Consider the following 19,113-nt stretch of genomic DNA (forward strand, 5'->3'; position numbering starts at 1 on the left):
GATTTATGATAAAAACTCTCCAGAAAGTGGGCATAGAGGGAACCTCCCTCAACATAATAAAGGGCATATACGGCAAACCCACAACAAACATCATTCTCAATGGTGAAAAACTGAAAACATTTCCTCTAAGATCAGGAAAAAGACAAGGATGTCCATTCTCACCACTATTATTCAACATAGTTTTGGAAGTCCTAGCCACAGCAATCAAAGAAGAAAAAGAAATAAAAGGAATACAAATTGGAAGAGAAGAAGTTAAACTGTCACTGTTTGCAGATGACATGATATTATGCATAGTGGATCCTAAAGATGCCATCAGAAAACTACTAGAGCTAATCAATGAATTTGGTAATGTTGCAGGATACAAAAGTAATGCACAGAAATCTCTTGAATTCCTATACACTAACAACGAAAGATCAGGAGGAGAAATTCAGGAAATGATCCCATTCACCATTGCAACAAAATATCTAGGAATAAACCTACCTAAAGAGGTAAAAGACCTGTAGTCAGAAAAGTATAAGACACTGATGAAAGAAATCAAAGATGACACAAAGAGATGGAGAGATATACCATGTTCTTGGACTGGAAGAATCAACATTGTGAAAATGAGTCTACTACCCAAAGCAATCTACAGATTCAATGCAATCCCTATCAAATTACCAATGGCATTTTTTACAGAACTAGAACAAAAAATCTTAAAATTTGTATGGAGACACAAAAGACCCTAAATAGCCAAAGCAATCTTGAGGGAAAAAAGTGGAGCTGGAGGAATCAGACTCTCTGAATTCAGACTATATTACAAAGCTACAGTAAAGACATTTGGTACTGTCACAAAAACAGAAACATAGATCAATGGAACAGGATAGAAAGCCCAGAGATAAACCCATGTACATATGGTCACCTTACTTTTGATAAAGGAGGCAAGAATATTCAATGGAGAAAAGATAGCCTCTTCAATAAGTGGTGCTGGGAAAACTGGACAGCTACTTATAAAAGAATGAAATTAGAACCCTCCTTAACACCATACACAAAAATAAACTCAAAATGGATTAAAGACCTAAACGTAAGGCCAGACACTATAAAACTCTTAGAGGAAAACATAGGCAGAACACTCTATGACATAAATCACAGCAAAATCCTTTTTGACCCACCTCCTAGAGAAATGGAAATAAAAACAAAAATAAACAAGTGAAACCTAATGAAACTTAAAAGCTTTTGCCCAGCAAAGGAAACTATGAAACAAGATGAAAAGACAACTCTCAGAATGGGAGAAAATATTTGCAAATGAATCAATGGACAAAGGATTAATCTCCAAAATATATAAACAGATCATGCAGCTCAACATTAAAAAAACAAACAACCCAATACAAAAATGGGCAGAAGACCTAGATAGACATTTCTCCAAAGAAGACATACAGGTTGCCAACAAACACATGAAAGGATGCTCAACATCACTAATCATTAGCAAAAAGGAAATCAAAAGTACAATGAGGTATCACCTCACACCAGTTAGAATGGGCATCATCAGAAAATCTACAAACAAAAGCTGGAGAGGGTGTGGAGAAAAGGGAACCCTCTTCTACTGTTGGTGGGAATGTAAATTGATACAGCCACTATGGAGAACAGTATGGAGGTTCCTTAAAAAACTAAAAATAGAATTAACATAGGACCCAGCAATCCCATTACTGGGCATATACCCAGAGAAAACCATAATTTAAAAAGACACATGCACCCCAATATTCATTGCAGCACTATTTACAATAGCCACATCATGGAAGCAACCTAAATGCCTATTGACAGATGAATGAGTAAAGAAGATGTGGTATATACATACAATGGAATATTACTCAGCCATAAAAAGGAACGAAATTAGGTCATTTGTAGAGACGTGGATGGGTCTAGAAACTGCCATACAGAGTGAAGTAAGTCAGAAAGAGCAAAACAAATATGTTTTTTAAACATATTTGTTAACACATATATGTGGAATCTAGAAACACATATATGTGGAATCTCAAAAAATGGTATAGATGAACTGGCTTGCAAGGCAGAAATAGAGACACAGATGTAGAGGACAAATGTATGGACACCAAGGTGGGAAAGTCGGTGGGAGGGGATCAATTGGGAGATTGGGGTTGACATATATACACGAATATGTATAAAATAGGTAACTAATAAGAAGCTGCTGTATAAAAATAATAATAATAAAATAAAATTCAAAAAAGATTTAAAAATATTTGACAAGTGAATGAATGAATAGTATGCAGCTGTTATAAAGAATAAAACTATCTGTGATAGTTCCTCCTTATCCACAGGGAATACATTCTAAGACCCCCTAAGACAGTCAATGCCTGAAACCATAGATAGTACCAAACCCTATATATATGTACTATGTATTTTCCTATACATAATACCTAGGACAAAATTTAATTTATACATTAGACACAGTAACAGATTAACCACAATAATAAAGTAGAATAATTTTAATGATATACTGTAATAAAAATTATGCGATGGGCTTCCCTGGTGGCGCAGTGGTTGAGAATCTGCCTGCTAATGCAGGGGACACGGGTTTGAGCCCTGGTCTGGGAGGATCCCATATGCCACAGAGCAACTGGGCCCGTGAGCCACAACTACCTAGCCTGCGCGTCTGGAGCCTGTGCTCCACAACAAGAGAGGCCGCGATAGTGAGAGGCCAGCGCACTGCGATGAAGAGTGGCCCCCGCTTGCCACAACTAGAGAAAGCCCTCGCACAGAAACGAAGATGCAACACAGCAAAAATAAATTAATTAATAAACTCCTACCCCCAACATCTTGTTTAAAAAAAAAAAAAGTTACGTGAATGTGACCCCTCTCTCACTCACTCTCTCTCGAAATATCTTATTTTACAAATTGAATGCCTTTTCTATCCTAACTAGGCACTTATCCTGCACTGTGGCTTAACTTTTCTAGTTTGAGGTGTGACAGCAAAACTAGCACTAATTTCTTTTTCCTTCTTCACAATTTCAAAGATAGAAGATTCATTCTTCCGGTAGATCTTAGCAACCTCAGCATAAGGTGTTTTTCTTTCTTTTCTTTTTAAGTCAACAACTTTCAACTTTTCGCTTATAGGAAACACTTAATGGCTTCTCTTTGGCGAATATGAATTGCCAACATCACTACTCTTGCACATTAGGGCCTTTATCACATAAAATAAAGGTGACTTGAGCACAGGCACTGTGATACTGCAACAGTCGACCTGATAACCCAGATGGCTAATAAATGACTACTGGGTGGGATACACTGGACAAAGGGATGATTCATGTCCCAAGTGGGACAAAACAAGATAGTGAGAGATTTCATCACACTACTCAGAACAGTGCACAAATTAAAACTTAGGCATTGTTTATTTCTGCAATTTTCCATTTAATATTTTTGTACTGCAGTTGGCCGAGGGTAACCAAAATTTTGGAAACTGAAACCACAACTGTACTTATATTGACCCAAAAGGATGTCTACAACATACTTACAGAGTAATATGCCTTTTATATAGATAGTTACTTTACTAGCTATAGTAGCTTTTTTTTTTTATGCTAGCTATAGTACCTTAAGGAACTGGCTTAAAGTGTGGGATATGGGAGGACTCATCAAATACATTTTGAACAAATGAATAAATGAAATGAATTGACTACAATAGCTTCTATATAGTTGCACTTGCTTCCTCCAGGCTTTCAATCTTCCAAACTATCCTCTTCCATTCATTCATTCATCCATTTATTAATATGTTCATGCAATCAATGCCATAAGAGTGATCTAACATGCAAATCTGATGACATTTTCCTGCCCAAAAATCTTTAATGGCTCCCTATTACCTCCAGGATACATCCTAGCAACTGTAATAGGGCACTTAACACTTTTTATCATCTGATCTCAGCAAATCAAAGCAGACATACCTCTTGCAATTGCCCCCTGCCCATTTCCTCATGCCCTCCCCATGACTTCAGTATTACCAACACAAATTACTTCTAATTCGCTAAACATACTAATACCATATCCCTTCATTTTTTCTGATGAGTAATCTGTTGCCACTCTTCTCTTTGTTCTTCTATATTTAACATGTCTTTTTTCTCTGTTTTTAAGATTTTGTCTTTATCATTGGTTTGAGCAATTTGATTATTATGTGCCTTCATGTAGCTTTCTTCATATTTCTTGTGCTCAGATTTCATTTAAAGTTTGTTTTTGTTTTTGTTTTTTTTGCCATACGCGGGCCTCTCACTGTTGTGGCCTCTCCCGTTGTGGAGCACACGCTCTGTTCACGCAGGCTTAGTGGCCATGGCTCACAGGCCCAGCCGCTCCGCGGCATGTGGGATCCTCCTGGACCGGGGCACGAACCCGTGTCCCCTGCATCGGCAGGCGGACTCTCAACCACTGCGCAACCAGGGAAGCCCCATTTAAAGTTTTTATTAAATTTGGAAAATTTTCAGCAATTATGTCTTCAAATATTTTTGTCCCCATCCCCAATCCTTTCTCTCCTATGAGACTCCGATTCCATGTATATTAGCTACTTGAAGTTCTCCCACAGCTACTGATGCTCTTTTCATTTAAAACAATTTTTTCTCTCTGGTTTCATTTTGGATAGTTTCTATTTCAGTGTCTTCAAGTTACTTATCTTTTTTTCTTATGTACAATCTCCCATTAAATACATTGTGGTTTTTATCTCAAGCCTTATAGTTTTCATCTCTAGAAGCTCAATTTGGGTCTTTCTTATATCTTCTACTTCTCTACTTAACTGTTTGAACATATGGAACAGCCATAACTGTTTAAATGTACTTGTTTGCTAATTCTGACATCTCTGTCAGTTCCAGGTTGGTTTTGATTGATTAACTATTTTCCTCCTTATAGATCACGTTTTCCTGCTTCTTTGCATGACTTGTAATCTTTGTTTGAATGACAGACATTGTGAACTTTAACTTGCTGGGTACTGAGTATTTTTGTACTCATATAAATATTCAAGAAGTATGCCTGGGATGCAGTTAGTTACTCAGAAACAGTTTGATCTTTATTGGGTCTCGCTTTTATGATTTGTTATGCAGGTCCCAAATGGTACTCCCATCTAGGATTAATTAATCCCTGCTACTGAGTTTTCAACACAATTGCCCATAAACTATAAATTTTTCCAGTCTGGCTTACGGGAATAAACAATATTCCTGGAACTGTGTTAGTGCCAGGGACTGTTTTCTAATCCTTTTGAATTGTTTCCCCCTCTAACTCCCTTGAGTAGTTTTCTTACACACATGCACTGATAAGTAATCTATTGATTATTCAAAGAAAAGCTTTTGAAACTCTCCAGGGTTCTCCCTCTGTGCAGCTAACTCCTCTTTGTTACTTTTTCAAACTCTAGCTACCTTGGTTTCCCCAGACTCATATTTCCATCTCCTCAACTTAGGAAGTCTGCCAATCTCCACCTGGGTTCCCCCTCTGTTATGTTTTTAATACTCACCTTTATTAATTTTGTCCTTAATGCACACTGAAGTTTTTGGATCAGAGACAGATTTCTCATTATACTCACAGCCAGATCAAGAGAGTAATATTGCAGTGTCACTCCCCCATATCTCCAAAGTAACATGATGAGAACCAGATATAAAAATTTGTCCTATATGGACGGCAAGCACGCCCCACAGGTGAGGAACACAGGAAAATAAGTTGCCTGTTCTTGTATACAGGAGAAAGAGGCAGCTGCCTCCCCTTCCACATCTGAGAGTCTCCTACGAAATGTCTTGCTCTAACCTTTTGGACTGTAAATAAATCTCTCCAGGGAAAAAAGAATTCCTATGTCTCCAGATTTACAACTCAGAGATGTTTCCAAGTTCCAGGTTTCATCCCCTCTTGAAATGTAAACACACATCTCTGGCATTAGGTAAATCTCTCTGGAGATCTCACTCTCTATACAGTTTTAAATTAACTTCTAAGACTAGCTCTCAGATCACACTCCAAGTTTCAGTAAAATTTGTTCAGAAATCCCTAACTGTGTAGAAACGTAAACATATTTTCTCTGTAATCCCACATCCTCCCTATGCCATGACCTGGAAACTCTTAAAACAGTTAAGCTGAAACAATTGTATGATTTGTTCGTTTCCCATCTCTCAGGGATCACTATCCTTTGTTGCATGATGTTCTGTGTCTTGAAAACTGTTGTTCTATATATTTTCTCTAGTTTTATTGGTTGGTCCAGGTGGGAGAGTCAATCTAGTTCCTGTTATTCCATCTTGGAAGGGAGTAGAAGTCCCATGCTGCTTTATGGTTCCTTGACTTTGCACTTACTCTTGCCTCTGTTTAGTATACACTCCACCACCAAAAACCACCCCATTCTTACCATCCACCTGTCAAATTTTACACCTTTCAAGTCTCAGTTCAGGGCACTCACTTATATGTAAGTTTTTCTTGACTCTCTCATGCATGTTTGGGTGCCTATAGTGGGCATGGTTGGTTCCTGCAAATACGCATCCTGTCCCCACTTCTAATATAAACTTCATTCTAACATAACCCTTCTCCATGCATCCATGTACTTCAAAAGAGGCTAATCTCATCCCTGCTCCAGATTTTAAGGGTAATTTCATTCTTCTTGGCAGTGATTTGTACCGGATAGGCACATAACCCATGTCTGGCCAGTGAGATGAGAGAAGTTGGCTAGTGAACTTCCAGAAAAAGTTTCTTTGCTCCTAAAAAGACATACAGAAAGAAATGGGTTTGGTTTTTTTTTCTTCTTCTACACATTATCATGTTTGGATGTGCTTGGATATTGTGTCTCCTTACTAACAGTCTGAGAATGAAGCCAACACTGTTAGAACAGAAAGGTGGAAAGAATCTGGGTCCTTGATGGCATCCTTGGGCAGGAGAGTGTCTCAACATAGTGATGTGCAATAATAAATTTTCAAAGTACTTGACAATTTGAGTTGAGTTTCTATTTCTTTCAGACAAAAACATCCTCACCAATGAACTGCCTTTATCCCCGAGCTCCTGTATCATCTTATATGTGTCTGGTTTTCAGCTGTTGTTGGTTGCACATTTATCTTCCCTCTAGACTCCAAAGCTCTTTGAGAGCCAAGAGAACGCAGTGCATCTTATCTCTTTAGAACCAGGGCCTGATAGGGATGCAAGGCATGCTGAATGAATGATTGTTCATGTGTCAGTCTCCTCAAAATGTTGTAAGATTTCTATCAATGCTAATACATTTATATAATAGTATATAAGAATATTTATTAAAAACTTCACTGTATGCCAACCATGCATAATCTCATGCAATCTTCCCAACAACCCTCCGGAATAGATACAATCACAGTGTTGCATTCATTTTATAGTAGGATAATGAAGGTTGGGAGAGTTCACTAACTTGCCCAATCCTATACAGCTAGGAAGTGATGGAACCTGGACTAGTACCTGTCAGGAGCTCACAAAGCTATCAGGTATCAAAGTGGCCAATTAAACCAACAAGCAAAAAAGGAAGTAGCAGTGAACCTTTAATCACTCACTACCACAGTACAAGAGGCTCAAACAAGAGAAAGCACCAAGTGCCCCCTATTCCTTTTCTCCCTTTGAAATGGCACACTTGTCAAGAGTCAGGTGAACTCATGAAGATGGGGTTGCCTCACAGTTGAGAGGCCCCAAACAAAAGGCTCCTGCAGTTTTATGGACCCTGGGGCCAGGGCAGAGGTGGGAAGAGCTAGGAGTATGGAAGTACTGAGTCAGAGTGGGGAAAAGTGTCTTCAAGGTTTCCCCCTCCTCCTACCCCCACCCATAAGGAGGCCTTGGCAAAGGCATCTGAAGAAGATCTCAGACCGAGTCCCCAAATAAAGAAACCTAGGACTGAAGGTGCCTGGGCCAGGAATGCACAGATGCAAAGAGCATGACCAGCCAGAGGGGCGAGTCTTTGACTGCATCTCCCTTCAGTGAAACTGTTTTGCACGGCTATGCACACGTGAGACCTGTCAGGTAGAACCTTTGTAATTGCCTTGTGGTTGGGAAGAAAAAAACACACATTGATTTTTTTTGGCCAGGAGCCGGACTCCTCAGGACCCAAGTCTCTTAACCACTAGATCCTTTATTTGAGTAAATGACCTTATTTTATTAATTTCTATCTCCCAGCAAAGTCTAGCACTGGACTTTGGTCCATGATACACATAATAAAGGTGAATTGAATTGAACTGAGTTATAGAGAGTAGAGACAGGGATCGTTGCTGACATTCAAACACTAGCCAAAGATTCTGCCATGGTTTAACTGTATTTCTCCTTAAAGGAATAAACTGATACTTCAGAAGCATAACCCATTAGTTCTGGGAAGATATTTTCAGGATCCTGCTAATGAGAGCTCCTCAATAAATCCCCAAATTCTTCAAATAGTTCATATTATGCTCAAATAGTCCATTTATTCCCTTTTTTACCTTGTCATTAAACTCATAAGTATTTCAACAACTATCATAAAATTCCAGATTCTTTTCCTTTTTCAACACAAAGCAAGATATCTAGACACTTAATAAATATTAATTAGTGAAGATGATGAAGGTCAACTTGATATGTTTTTCCCCTAATTGCTTTTGAAGACCCTTAGCATCATTTAGCATTTGATTTGAAAGTTTTGGAAGAGCACATTTCAAATCTATATATTGTTAATTAACATGGCCAGGTATTGCCATCTTTCTTTGTTCAAAAGGCTGTGCTGTCATTAATTACATATTCAGAGTGATGGGAAGAGATTTAATTTATTCTAAAAATCCTAATTCATTAAACCATTTCTGTACTGCTGAAATCGAGAGATGGCAGAACTGCATTCTGTTCTGGGGTCATTCTTCTTTCTTCTCCCTCCTTCGGTTGGGATAGTGAAGCAGAGTGATACAAATCAGTTTGCAATGCCAAAGGTAGAAGATATACCTTTTATAGCTATAGAACAACAACAACAACATGAAACCCTATCCATTAGTGTCTGGTTTCTCATTCTCCACATATTAGCACATCCCTAAAGAGAGAAACCCAGAGAAGGTGTTAACTGAGAACACAAAGTGAATTTACACATGCATTTTTTAAAAGGAACCTGTCCTTTATAGAAGTTAAATGCTCTCTGGGACTTGTCAACTTTCCAGAACTTCCCCTTGACCAGGGCTGTCTTACCTTTTCCCACCTCTACTCCCTCTTTCAATGTGAACCAGCCCACCACACACACACACACACACACACACACACACACACACACACACACACACACACACACCCCTCACTATCTTTAAGTCTTTAAGTAGCCAGATTCTCCAGTGTGTGGAAATGACACCTTAAGAACCTGTTAAGATCACCTGAACCCTAGAGGGAATCAACAGCCGATTAGATGATACAGAAGAATAGGTCAGCAATTTGGAAGACAAAATAGTGGAAATCACCCAAGCAATGCCTATCAATAATCATTTTTAATGTAAATAAACTAAATGCTACAATCAAAAGACAGAGTGGCTAAAGGAAAAAAAAAAAATGAGACCCATCTGTATGCTGCCTACAAAAGACTCATGTCAGATCTGAAGACACACGCAGATTGAAAGTGAACTGATGGAAAAAATTCCATACAAATATAAACAAAAAACATATAGCTGGGGGTAGCAATATGCATATCAAACAAAGTTGTCCTAACCTGTTCAGGTCACCAGAGTAAAGGTGTTACAATTACTGAACAGCCATCCTCCCTAGCATAGTATTCTCACTCTACACTTTCCAAATGTTAGACAATAATTCCAAGAGACACCTAATTTAGCCCTGGGTTTCTAGCTCCACTTGAGTTTTTATTTTTATTTGTTTTTAAGCTCTCATTTTTTTTTATGAGATAGATTTTTTTTTGTGGGGGGTGCTGTGCCAAGTCTTAGTTGTGGTACGTGGGATCTTAATTGTGGCATGCAGGATCTAGTTCCCTGACCAGGGATCTAATCCAGGCCCCTGTATCGGGAGTGTGGAGTCTTAACCGCTGGACCACCAGGGAAGTCCCCACCTGAGTTTTCAAACTTTCAGGTTCAGTTTACTTAACAGATACTTAAAGTAATATTTTACAAAGCAAGTTTCTAGTTTCTCCTCCAATCAGGCTTCTTCACCAGTTAAAGTTATTGTCCTCATTGGGGCCCCTCTTTTCCCTTGTCTGCCCTCCTTTTCCACCATACACCACCCCTTCCTCTCCAAATATTTTGTCTTCTAAGGCATTATGGGTCATAGGCTTGTTATCTTGTGATCACATAAAAAAGATAAAAATAGAGGGCAGAGGACATAGAGTAACTGATGCAGCCACTGGCATCTCCCTTTTAATTTGGAAAGGACATGCACCCTGGCGCCAGGGTTGGGGTGATATTTTGAACTATGAGAAGAGGGGAGATGGAAAGTTCAAGGGAATAGTGTCTTTTGGTACATAAAGGAGACCTTACTAGAATTGCTCCAAGAATGGAGCCTATGATTTTCTTTTTATTAAATTAGTTGACTGACTAAAGCAAATCACAAATTCCAAAGTGATTCAAATGAAGGAAATATATAAGATTAGCACTGGAAGTTTGCATTTAATTTGGGCATAAACTTCTGATCTTAAACAATCAAAACTAACTCCTTTGATATGCAAAATAGCTCAAAACTATCCTCCTCTGCTTTTCTATTTCTGGGCAGGAGTTTGCACATATTAGAGCCACTTTAGATGATAAAGAACATCCCTTCATATTTCAAAATATCAATGAAAAAGGAGTCCAAAAACCTGGGCTCTAATTTGCAGTCCCCTTGAATCTGGTGACGTGGATAACCAGCTTTTCTCATTTGCAAAATGAAGATAAGGGTATCTTTATTCACAGAGGTGGTGTATGTAGCCCTTTGTAACCTCTAAAAGGTTATTACATAAATATAAGGGACGATTAGTATGATGATCCAGGCACATTTCCAAAACACTATCACCACTGTCAAAAAGTTGGGAACTATGTGTTGGTAAGCCAGAGTCAAAGTCACTGGCCTACGGAAGGAAGATATTTTCTGCATATAACACACGGGTGTTGCCACCCTGAAAACATAGTCAAGTAAAAAGACTCTGCCAAGAACTGAGACTTGCCCTCATCATTGCTCTGGAAGGTGTAAGTCCTGGCAGCGTTCACTGCCTGAATCTTCTAAGCAAAAGAATCATTTTGACCAGAAACACAACGGAAATAGATTTTTTTCACATATATAATAACTACACTAACACCTAACATTTATGAAATACCTGCTATGTGCCAGGGGCTGTTCCAAGCACTTTACTAGTTTTATCTAATTTAATCCTCCCTGCAAAGTAGGTGCTATTATCATGATTTGCTTCATTTTACAGATGAGACTTTTAAAAGCTAAGTAACTTGCCCCAAGTAATACAGAGATTTGAACTAACACTCTTAGCCACTTCTTTACTCTCCCTTCTTTTAAGATCCAGAAAAGATTTCATCTTTTCAGAGAAATGTGGAAAGTCTGGACCCCTCCCCAGGATTCCTGTAAAATCCCAGGGGTGGGACAGGGCAGGGGGTGCAAGCGGCATTTCTCGGCTCAAGGTTCCCTCTGGCTCTTATCTTCTGCTCATGATCTCCCTGTCTGGGACTATATCAACCCAGAAGTGGACTCAGGCTGCCCATAATTTCCACCCAAAGATTTGAAGGTTTCCAGAGATACAATTTGCAGTACAGCCCAGTAGTGGAAACAACTTGCAATTTAGTTTTAAACAATTCTGTTTCCATGAGTCCCTGGGCAGTTTCCACAGCTTGGGCTCTTGCCTCCTCCCCTGTTGCTCAGCCCTCCTCTCTCCATCTCCCCCCCACCCCCCGTCTCATCCTCAAATTCCTGCCCAATCCTGCTGTCTTTTTTGTTTCGTTAGTTCCTTCCATCCCATACTCACAGGATCTTACTTTGCCCCCAAGTGATTTATCAAGATATTTTTCTACCGCGGAGCAACTAAGCCGGTGCGCCACAACTACTGGGCCTGTGCTCTACAGCCAACAAGCCACAACTACTGAGCCCACGAGCCACAACTACTGAGCCCGCATGCCACAACTACTGAAGCCCATGTGCGTAGAGCCTATGCTCCGCAACAAGAGAAGCCACCACAATGAGAAGCCCGCGCACTGCAACAAAGGGTAGCCCCCGCTCGCTGAAGAAAGAGAAAGCCTGCACGCAGCAACAAAGACGCAACGCAGCCAAAAATAAATAATTAATTAAAAGTTCTAAGATATATATATATTTTTCCTAATCAAAGATAGTTCCCTCCATATGAGAAATGACAATGCTAGCGCTGAAGATGAGGATATTTTCACGGTGGTATATATCCATTTAGTAAATGTTTACTCATAGGAAGTAAAAAGACGGGGTGGTAATACATAAAACCAGAGCCATCTTTGATACCTCCAACTCTTGTACTGCTAAACCACCAAAGAATAATTAATAGAGGAAATCATAAACTCAGAGTCGCTGTAATTATGATGATCACATTTGTGTAGCTCATTTTAATCTATTATAAACTGATAACAGGAGGAGTACTTTTACACCAAAACATCAAAATAATCTGTCATTAGGAGAGAAAACAACCTGGTGACATGACAATGTGCCGTGTTTTGGAAAAACTACCTTCTTCACCCAAATATTGTGGTAGTTCCTAAGGCTCATAAGATATCCAGCTCAAAGCTAATTCGCTCCAGCTGTCAAGACTGTCAGGCCACACTATCAGCAGCATTGCTGGGTTGTGGATATTTGCTTTACCTTTTCTAACAAAATCAATTGATTGCTCCCACTTTGTTAATGAGTTCACAAAATTATAATTTAATCACGAGCATAGTGGTAAATTAACTCTGTCTTCTTTTTTACTTACCCACTACGATCACTTTTCATCCATTCTTTCATTAGTTTAGTCATCAAATATTTATGAAGAGTTTTCTATGGGTAAAGCTTCAGAGATGCAGGTAGGTAGCATGACAGTAAGCTAGTGTGGAAGTCAAGGTTTACAAATATTTTTAACAGAGAATTATAAACATTATCATTTATTCATTGAACCCATGTTTTGAGGATCACCAACAGTTCCAGGCATCTACATTATATTAGTTCATTTAACCTTCACAGCGCCACCACCTGGAGGGGAGTATTATTACACTCGCTTTATAGACGTAACTAATGATCAAAGAGGTCAAGTAACTTACCCACAAGGGTAAACAAGGGGCAGAGCCCACATCTGAATCCGGGTCTTTGTGACCCCAAGTACTGTGGAAATAAATAGGAGGAGGTTGCTAACTAACTCTGGGCGAGCAGTGAAGACATTCCAGAGGAGCCACCGCTTAACCTGATCTGTAAGGAGTCCACCATCTAATAAGGAAAGGGCATGGCATTTACAGTGAAAAAAGTCATACAGACAAAGGCATGATTATGTTGAGCCCTGGCCCTGATTTGATCTTACCAGTACACTGCAGTGGGACACCTCTAATGCTTCCCAGAGTAGCCAAGATGCTCCTTGAGCACAGGGATCATGCTCTATTTATTTGGTAGTCCTCCCAGAGCCCAGCACAGTCTTACAGAGATGGTGCTTGATTGTTGTTTAAAGAAGTGAGTTAGAGAGTGTGAAGTGATATTTCACTTGCATAATACAGTAAAATTTTTCTTGGGAAATGGCTCTAGTTGACATTCAGTCATTTCCATCCCCAACACCAATGTTAATACCTTTTCTCCCAGGTCTTTGTTAAATCACGATGACACCTACTTAGCAAATAGGAGACACATTCCAAATTTTTTAATCTGTGCATAGCAGAACATACCATCAGAGTTTACCTTTTTTTTTTTTTTTTTTTAGAGTTTACCTTTTTAAAAGTTATTTTGTACTACTTCTTTTTGCAAGACATGCAGTTTTATTACATAAAAAATGGAAAAATAATAGTGTTGGTAAAAAAAACAGTGTGGAATGAGATGGAAGGAAGGAAGGAGGGGAGGGGAGGGAGGGAGAAAGAGAAAGGAAAGAAAAAAGGGAGGGAGGGAGAAAGGGGAAAATACAACTTCTGCTATTAAATTTTTACTCCAGGGCATCTTATAGTTTTTATTTCCTAAAAGGTTCCCAGGTTGTTCTTAGAGTGCTGAGTTAATTCTCTTTTCTATCTCCTTTTGAGAGATAATTGCTGGTGTATAATCTTAGCAACATGACTATACCTTTTTGTTATGAGCCAGCAGCCATGAGACTTGGCGCGTGATTCAGTCATGATAGAAATAGCTTTGAGCAGACAGCCTGCCTAAGATAGTATATGCAGGTCTACCACATCACCCTTTGTTAATCATTAATCGTGGTATTACACCTCTGTAAAAATAGCAACAGTGGCTCGCATTACTTATCCAGTTTACTTTGAAGGCAGCTGTACCTCTGTTATCACTTCACAGTAACTCCATGAGGTCTTTCCCAACTGATGCGGCCAAGGTTCAGGCAAGCAAGCAAGAGCCTCAGGGGGACCAAGCTCCAGGCCTAAACCCAAGTCTCCTGATTCCTGGCCTAAACTTCTTTCCATTCATTCAGTCTCCTTGCCCAAGAAGAAACAATTACCTTAAGGAATTATATTTCAGTTTTTCTCTTTGTCTCTTTCTCTTTCCATTTCTCTGTTTCTTTTACACACACACACACACACACACACACACACATTTTGTCTTGCTTTGCACCCTATTCATGTGGCATTAGGTGGTCTCATTATCATTATGATAATTGTTTCTCAAGTGGGTGCTGAGGTTCAGAGGTGTCTCACAAAGCTCATCCCAGCATTCTGCCTGCCTTCAAGCTCCTATTATTAGTTGTTATGGTCAGTGGAGTCTACAATTTCATTTCAGACGTGAATTAGCTTTTACTATGCCTTCTTGGCACTAGTCACACTTTTATCATACATTTGATTAGATTTGGGTTTAGATTCCACCTCCACACCCCCAAAATGAAAAGCACTGCTCTGAGAAGTTTCTGGCCTAGAAACTACCCAACACAATCCCAACCATAGGACCATGGAATGGAAAGGATTATTTTATTATACATGTAAGTTCTCTTGGTATTAAGACTGTATGTAGGCTTTTTTCAGCCAGTTGAACTAGTTGGGAATTTTTTTATTCCTTCCTCATATATGTTTTGAAAACATCTTAGAATCTCTCCTCTCCTCTGGCTATACTGAGGTGGTGGAAGATAAGGAACCCACATGCTGTCTGCAGCCCTTACATTAATCATGTGTGGGAGAGGGTTGGGAGGCGCAGAGGTGGGAATAGAGGCAAGAAGGGCATACGTGACAACAGGGCACGGGTCGTTAAGCAGCAGCTGGTGGCCAGTTTGCACAGCTCGACACCTCAAAGGAGACAAGTAATAAATGCCTCCCAAAGTGAACCTCCAATCGTCTGAGAGCAAATGTCTAACTGGTTAAAGCTGATGGGAAAATGCTACAGGCTGGAGGCACTCCTACCAAGATCTGACTTGAGACAGGGCTCAGGGCCACCTTCTTCCCTACATACAGCTCCTCCCTATTATTTGTTTCCACAGTTCCACCCAAAGGGTAGCTAGCTTTCCTGTAATATCTCAAGTCCACTATGGTAACTCAAAGTCCCACAAGTTCTTTTGTTTCGACAAAGAGTTATATAGAATCTACTATGTGCCAAGCATGGTCTCAGGCACTGGGAATCAATAAGGCACAAACCCTGTCCTTGGGAGCTCTCAATCCAACAGGGGAGACAGCAATGTAACATTTATAATCAGGGAGATACTCAAAATATATAACTAACTTCATACTATGGACACCAGCCAGTCAGAGATGTTGGCCAGTGCACCTGGGCATCCTGGCTGCAGGCCAGCTCTGCCTCTACTACCATGTGATAAGAACGGTAACCGAGGTCTCTAGAAGATGCTATGCAAGCTCAGAAAAAGCTCAAGCTACGACATGGTCATAATTCTGTCCCTTCAAGAAGGATGGTTTTAGAACAGTAAGGTGAATAATAATAAAGTTCCAGTAAGTCCCCTACATACGAACGGGTTCCATTCTGAGAGCGAGTTCGTAAGTCCAATTTGTTTGTAAGTCTAACAAAGTTAGCCTAGGTATCCAACTAACACAATTGACTATATAGTACTGTACTGTAATAGGTTTATAATGCTTTTCACAGAAATAATTTATAAAAAACAAACAAAAAATAAACACATTTAATCTTACAGTACAGTACCTTGAAAAGTACAGTAGTGCAGTATGACAGCTGGCATACAGCAGCTGGCATCGAGTGAACAGGCAAGAAGAGTTACTGACCGGAGGAGGGAGAGGAGGTGGGAGACAGGAGAGCTGAAGGATTGTCAGCAATAGGAGATGGAGGGCAAACGGCAATTTCATTCACACCTGACGTTGCATCTTTGAAAGTTGGCAACTTGAAGGTTTGTATGTAGGGGACTTACTGTAATGACAAAATTTCCATATTTAGTACCTACCGTGGGCCAGCTCTATACTAAGAACTTTCCAAGAGCTATTTTAGTTGATCCTCACAATATTCCCTTTTAACAAATGAGGAAACTGGGACGTAGATCAGGTGAATTACCAAGATCACACAGGTTTTTAACAGGGTTTGCACACAGTTTAAACCCTAACAATCTGACTCCAGAACTGGCACTTATACCTGAAATTTGACGTTTTGATTCTTCTGGAAAAAGGAGGTAAGAATGGGTTTCTCACCATTTCCTTACTGCAAGAGTGAACTGACAGTATTTTAGGTAGAGATAGATTGGCGAAGTTCTTATTCAAAAAGGCAAACTCGGGCTTCCCTGGTGGCGCAGTGGTTGGGAGTCCGCCTGCCGATGCAGGGGACACGGGTTCGTGCCCCGGTCCGGGAGGATCCCGCATGCCGCGGAGCGGCTGGGCCCGTGAGCCATGGCCGCTGGGCCTGTGCGTCCGGAGCCTGTGCTCCGCAGCGGGAGAGGCCACAACAGTGAGAGGCCCGCGTACAGCAAAAAAAAAAAAAAAAAAAAAAAAAAAAAAAGGCAAACCCTTGGGGCTTCCCTGGTGGCACAGTGGTTGAGAATCTGCCTGCCGATGCAGGGGACACGGGTTCGTGCCCATGTCCGGGAAGATCCCACATGCCGCGGAGCGGCTGGGCCCGTGGGCCATGGCCGCTGAGCCTGCACGTCCGGAGCCTGTGCTCCGCAACAGGAGAGGCCACAACAGCGAGACGCCCGCGTACCACAAAAAAAAAAAAAGTCAAACCCAGGTAATACAAATACAAATACAACATAGGAAAAATCTAACAGTCACTTTTCTTAAGAGCCCTTTAGAATGGAGGACAGGCAGATACAGCCATCAGGCAAGCATTGTTTTTTAATCTAAAGAGTCGATCTGATTTACATATACAATCACATAATTTTCTCCTGGAGGCCTTTACAACCAAGGGTGAGGAAATGGCTATGATGTCAGCCCAGGAGAACTATAGCTTCACTTGAAGGCAAAATAGCACAATTAAAAAAAAATTATTTTCCACATGAATTTCTAAAATATACTTCTCATACTGAAGCCTCTAAGTAATAAGAGAAGGGTGAAAATGTCATCAACAGAACAAATTTTTCATGGTGACCTTCCAAGTGTCCTAAGTTCTCAGGATCACAGGACACAGGAAATTCATATCTGTGGATTTAATAATAACATCAAAGGATCAAACAGCCTCCCCCATTCTCTTCTGTCAAAATGCAAAGAAAAAGTAAATTCCAAATGTTGAGGTTAAGGATTTCATTGAGGGAAAACCTACTGCTCTAAAGACAAAAAGAAGAAGGAGAAGGAGAAGAAGAAGAAGAATTACCCAGCATAGCCAACACAATGCCGAAGAAGAACAAAGTTGAAGGGTTGACACTACTCTGTCTGACCTTTATGCTAGGGGAGATCCAGATGTTTTCAGCCAAGAGCCTTGCTTGAAACAGTGATCTTATTCAGTCCTATGGCTGAAATCATGTCTGTGTTGGTGACTCCAAAGTTGATACCTCTCCCCTAAGTGCCAGACTCATATTTCCAACTGCTTATTCAGCATCTTCACTGGGATATCTCACTGACGTCTCCGACTTAACATGTCTAGATCAGAACTCTTAGTTTAATTCCCAAACCACTCTTCCCCATCTCAGAAAATGGCATCACTAACCACCTTGGTGTCTAGTCCCCAAACCTAGACATCATCCTTAAATTATCTCTTTCTCTCAAGCTCCACTTGCCATCAGTTGCTTCTCCTAAACATATGACAAATTTCTTTACTTCTTTCCATTTCTATTACTACTATTCTACTGGAAATAACTGTCCTTTGTATACAGTTTACTGCAAAAGCATCTTGCCTGGTGGCCTGACTTCTCTTGCCCTACATCAATCCATTCTACAAGACGATTTCTTTTGTATACATTTTTTCAAATTTTTATTTTGAACAATCTCAAATTCATAAAAAAAAAGTTGCAAGTGTAGTACGAAGAACTTTTCTTTTCTGAACCATTTTAGAGTAAGTATGATGCTTATCACCCCTGAATACTTTAATGTAAATTTCTTACAAAATACTTTAATGTAAATACTTTAATGTATACTTTAAATACTTGATTGTAAATTTCTTACAAACAAGAGAATTAGCCTATATAATCAAAACACACCTATCAAAACCAGGAAATTAACACTGCTACATTGCTGCCACCTAATCTACAGACCCCATTCAGGTTTCACCATTTTTCCCAGTAAGTCATTTATAGGAAAAGATCCAATCCAGAATTACGTGCTGCATTTATTTATTTATTTATTTTTAATTTTTTTTTTTAGAAACTCATGCCTCACTTTATTCCATTTTCATTATAGTCTTGTAAAAAACTAAAACTGTGCAGTACTTATGCATGAATACCCCGTACCACTTCTAAGAAATGCAAAGCACAGATATGATCTCATTGCCTTTCATCAAAACCTCACAGAGTCCCTGTATGAAAGTGCTGTTCTCCCCAAGTCAGAGGTGTGTTACAAAGCTAAAAGTTACCAAACCTGTTCATGGCCTGTCATTTTATGTTGCATTTATTTTTCATGTCCCTTTAGTTTCTAACAATCAGGCATGATTCCTCAGTCTTTCTTTAATTTTCATGGCCTTGATACT

General features: G+C 39.7%; 1 long non-coding RNA gene across 1 annotated transcript in view; it reads right to left on the minus strand.

The window, feature by feature from the left end:
• LOC109549576 (uncharacterized) overlaps nt 1-19,113 on the minus strand; it is a 173,814-nt gene that overhangs the window by 111,500 nt on the left and 43,201 nt on the right. The gene's annotated exons all lie outside the window — the stretch shown is intronic.

Source organism: Tursiops truncatus, chromosome 5 (assembly GCF_011762595.2).
Source record: "Tursiops truncatus isolate mTurTru1 chromosome 5, mTurTru1.mat.Y, whole genome shotgun sequence".
Lineage (NCBI taxonomy): Eukaryota > Metazoa > Chordata > Mammalia > Artiodactyla > Delphinidae > Tursiops > Tursiops truncatus.